Here is a 5,473-nt window from a genome sequence, read left to right as displayed (position 1 = left end):
ATCATTCTAGAAGAAAATTTCAAATGGCACTTAGAGGCTTTTGCATCTGAACTCTTCATATATATATATAGGGTATAATTAATTTGGATTTTAATTTGGTTTTGTTTACTGTAACATGTTAACTGTCACACCCTTTTTTGCTTCAGAATATGCCTCAGGTTGGTCCCTAGTTTGTTTACTGACTGAAAAAAAAAAGATATGATCAATAAGTTCTAAAACATGTTTTTACATTACTTACATCAAAATAAAATAAAATATTTTCCACTTTTTTTTACAAGTTACACAAAAAAAATTCAACTTATTTTTTAAAAGCCATTTTATTCTAATTTAAGTTGAAATGGCTTAAACATCCAAGTTGATTGTACTTAAAAAATCTAAGGCAGCAAAAAATATCTTCATTTGTGTTTCGAAGATGAATGAAAGTCTTACGGGGTCGGAACAACATGAGGGTGATTAATTACTGACAGAATTTAAATTTTGGGATGAACTATCCCTTTAACTGTTCATTAAACATCAAATTTCTTCTGATTGGCTGTGATTGCATCGTGTAGCAGAGCCGTTTCATGGTTTTGCATCTTCAAAAACATCAGGATTGTGTATTTTTATAAACAATTTCAGCTATTGGGAAATCTAAAGGACTAAAACTGCAGCAAAGTGCTACTATTTGAATCATTTATAGCGATGTATTATTTATTAGTTGTGGGTTGAAGTTTTTCATCCAAAGTGAGGCATTATCTCACTAAAAATTGTGAAATAGCTCATATGTGTTTTTGTAATTGCATTGATGTTTTGTGTGGTAAGTTGAAAATCTGGGCCACCAACATGAAAAGCAAAGAATTGTTGAGGGTCGTGGTGCTGACATATCAAAAATTGTGCCATCAAGCAAGCCATTTAACCTCAGATTGCTCCAAGGCAACTGCTGAATAAAGAATGGATGTGTGTATCGCAAACACAAGACACAAGAGGAGAGAGTGTCTACATGACCCGCGGTAAAACAACCTCTCTGACTCTAAAGACTGATGGATTTAATGCTAGGAAGGTAGTCCGTGCCTAAAACAAGATTTTATTTCATGTATAATTTATATTTTTGAAATATATAATATTTAATACAGGGTCAACTTAATTATGCTGCCTCCCAAGAAACCTTGTTGTAGCCAAATTTGAATCACATCTAGGCTATCATTCACTGAGAAGAGAGCCACATTTGCATATGAGCTCAGTGGAATCTTATGAGACAAGTGTCTGTAAAAAAAGCTTAAATACACACTTTAACAATTAAATACTGAAAACATATATATTAAATAGTTCAGGACTGTTTTACCTCATATTTGCTTATTGTAGCTACTAGCTAACGTGTTGGTTGGGATGGTTGTTGTTGTAGCACGGACTGCATTCAGTGTAACACGAGTTGACTTCCCCAAATACCTGAGAGTACAAACACAGGCTGGATTTGTTCTTTTAAAGTGGTGTACACAGCTACTAGTGTTAACCATCCATTCTTTTAATAGTACACGATATAATGAAACCAAGCTAGTGTTAGCTTAGCAACATGCTAACTTCGATCTCTTGAAAACATTAGCGAGTGCTGTTTGAGGCCTGTAGACTCTCTAGCCCCGCCCCTTTTTAGCGCTACGCTCGTGTTGTTCGTCTTTCGTCTTCCCGTTTGTATTTCCATAACATGAGGGTACGGTTTTTACAGATTTATGAATGAACCACTCATTTTATAGTTTTCCTGGTCTACTGACATTTGTATTGACATCCACTTCAAACATACAATGGCCATGATACCTTGTGTCAACTCTACAACAGGTCCACAAGCCCAAGCTAATTACTTTTTGACAGCGATGCCAAAAAAATGTAAGTTCAAAGACAATATTCTGATGCTGCACGATTGTTTCTCTGACACATAGTGTGTAGTGTATTCAAAGTCAGTCACTTAGGAGGTTGTTTAGCTCGTCCTAAACCTAGTGAGCTGTCAGCAACTCCACACATAACAAAAATAGCATTCCTTGTGTGAAACAAAAGAGATACCAACACCTGCTAAGGCAGTTGAATTCAGTAGAGTTTGACATGTTAGCTACACCTTCAAGACTGTTTTTACCACATTTTCTTGAACAAGAGCACTTTGTAATAACGTCAAATTAAAAGTACATTTTAAATCATCATATATAATATTTTATTACCCTTTTAATATTTTAATATTTTTTTAATACCCTAATAATATTTTATCACCCTTTAAAATAAACTTATTTTGATGTGTTGAATAACTTGATTATAGTACTTGATTAAAGTAGTTGATTATAATTTTAACAGTAGTGTTATTTAATTTTTTTATCGTAATATATTTTAAATAAATTGCAGCTATAATTGTAAATATATACAAAATATATACAAACGTGTAATTATACTTTTAAAAAAGTTGCGACCTTCATTTTTTTAATACAATCAACTTCTAATAAAAATTCTGTTAAATTGACAGAATTTGTCATTGTATAACTTATGAAAAAGCTAAAAATTGCTTAACATATTTTGATAAATTAAAGCAATGTAAAATATGACAGTGTACAATTTCAATAGAAATTACATTAAATTATATTTTAGTTTACCGTAAATGCTTGTCAGACTCAGTACATTTAACAGAATATTTCAAATGCTATGAAATGACATAGGTAGGCTACAATATGTAGGTCAAAAATGCAATATAACGTCCCAGTGTTTTAATGTTATTACAAATAACATGCAATTAAGTGTCTGAAAACACTACTATCAGTTTTTTTAAGTATTATTTCCAAAATAAGTACTCATTTTTAAATTGATGTTCCATTAGGGGTCATTTTATTCAATATAAAAAAATATTACAACAATGTATTTTGATGCAGATTGTGATGCATTTTGGGATTATTTCATCCTAACGGATATATATATATGAAACTGGAGTTTAATGATAATTTTTACTTTTCCAGAGCAGCCTTCATTGGAAGTGCACTTTTAGTCCCTTAAATTCTATCTAGGTTGGGAGCTCACTCAGTTTTGGAAGAGAGCTTACATTTCTCTGTCTCTTTAAAAGGTTTGTTGAGGCATGAAATGTGTGGCGGGTGAAAGTAACCGCACACTTCCTTTACTGTCACATCTTATTACAGAGCAACACTGAGCCTTAACCTCGTAAATAAAACAATCAATGAGTCTGTACCATGAGTCACTTGAGCAGAGACGAAAAGACTCTAACCCTTTCTACTGCCATTACAGCAGGTCATGTGAATTACTGAACGTTTTTGTATACATTTTAATAACTAGGTATGTCGTTCATGTGCTGATAATTCTCATATTCAGAAGGAAGTCCCTTTGTAGGTGCATCTGACAGAGTCAATGTGTCCTCTGGGTAACTCTGACAAGCCTTTAAGAATGTCCTCTATCCATCTGATGGCACGCTGTTAACGTGACATTACTCCAAATTTAATGATGGCATATAAATCTTATATTATCTTATATATATAAGTCCATTCCTCAGATGTAAAGTTATTCGCTGTCAAAGTGACGCCAAAATGAATGGGAGTCAATGGGATGCTAACAGCAGGTGAAGTTCTGCTACAAAGGCTTCAACTTCCGGCTGATGGATTGCCCCCTTGGGTTTTGCCGTAAGCAAGCTGGCCACCATGAATTTCCACATACCCCAGACTTCATGAATATGAATCTATTCATCATTTTTTTAATTGTATCTGACCCTGAAACAATGGAATGACCCACAAACCTGTAGCAAATCAATGTCTGAAAAAGTCAAAATGAAGAGTTGACCAAGGACCATCAAATGCTGAGAAATGAACCCACTGGCATTGCTGTATACTTGCTAGAATTCGAAGTAGGCAGTACACGGAGGACTGCTCTTTTTCATCGTTTTCTGAAAGGAGGAATCGGCAAATTGTCCACCAAAAAGACTGACAGGAAACATATCTGCCAAGAAGTGATTTCTCCCAAAGGAAGGCACACCAGCTATTAAAGATTTATAATACTTATAATATCGTTTTCCCACAGCAGATTATCACTTTATTTAGTTGGACAGGTGATGACGAGGAATATCAGTCATTCAATCAGTAAATTAGATCATGTTTGTTTATGTGATCGTTTACATGAAGATTTCTTCAAGAGTTAGTATATAGTGCACAAAAATGGGGAGAATACATAATCTAGAGTCTAGACCATACAAACAAAAGGAGTCTGACAAACTCAGACATCTCTACTCTCAGGACTAACAATTCTGACAGGTAAGATGTTTGCTTGGGGGATACCAGCAACTTGTCTAGGAAAAAGTTGCAAGCTAGTACAAAACAAGACAGTGCCCACAGATAAAAACATCGTGAGGTTGAGGTGTGTGCACTGTAAATGTGAGTTCGTGGGAGACAGATGGGTTCACAGATGGGGTAGAGGTGAGTTGGCCTACGGGTGGCCTAGTTTAGTCCAGTGCTGAGAGGAACTGGGACACTGGAATCTCCTTTGTAGCCCGAGGTAGAGTCAAGAGGTAACTATAAAATTCGGAGAGTCGCTGGAATAGTGGAAGGTGCTGTCGAGTCGATCTTCCGAGTGCATCTAAGAAAGATACCGTGCTGCTAAGATGAGCAAATGAGAGGAACTGAAGGATTGGTTTCTCTTTTATAGCCCTAGGTAGAGTCAAGAGGTAACTCTGGGTTTGTGGAAGGGGCAGTCGAGTCGATCTTTTGAGTTCATTGAAATGTGAACAAAATCTGCATAGCAAATATTGGAAATGAGTTGCACACTTACACCCACTAAGAAATGAATTCATTTGGGGTCAGGCGAAGTTGAAAGGCTTTTGAACGACTCAAAACAAAGTTGTGTTTACAAAGGTATTGGGCTTCTGCAAAGAGAGCTCACAGGGAACTGAGAGATTGGTATCTCTGTTGTAGCCTTAGGTGGAGTCAAAAGGTAACTGTGAAACTCATTCAGAAGTTCTCTGGAATAATGGAAGGCCTCCATAATCCAAATGTGAAGTCCTGCACACACTGTAAAAAATAAACCGTAAATTTTACGGTAAAACAACGGCAGCTGTGGTTGCCTGAACTTTACCGTTAAAAATACGGTAGAAACGTTAATGGTTTTACAGACTTAACTTAAAATTTACAGTAATAAAACGTAATTTATTTTCGGATAAAATGTGGATTTACCAACTTATTGATGTATTGATATCTGTTTTAGACCATTGTAATACACTGACAACCAACAATCATCACAGCAGTGATGAGAACAGCAAATAACACCCTGAAGAAACGCATCCAGTTTGGGTCAGATGAACCTAAATCCAGCCCAATTACACAGGTCCTCCTTAAAACCGGTTTCGCACATTCCTAGAAATAAAGTTATCTTTACAAGGTATCATTCAGCTACAATAAGCAAAATTCTCAATTCATCCGTTCAGAAATGCGTGAAATGGTGTTTCCCAATCCTGACCCCTGAGGTGCACCAA

Source organism: Pimephales promelas, chromosome 25 (assembly GCF_988280905.1).
Source record: "Pimephales promelas chromosome 25, fPimPro1.hap1.1, whole genome shotgun sequence".
NCBI classification, from domain to species: domain Eukaryota; kingdom Metazoa; phylum Chordata; class Actinopteri; order Cypriniformes; family Leuciscidae; genus Pimephales; species Pimephales promelas.
Note: the sequence above shows the minus strand (reverse complement) of the source record.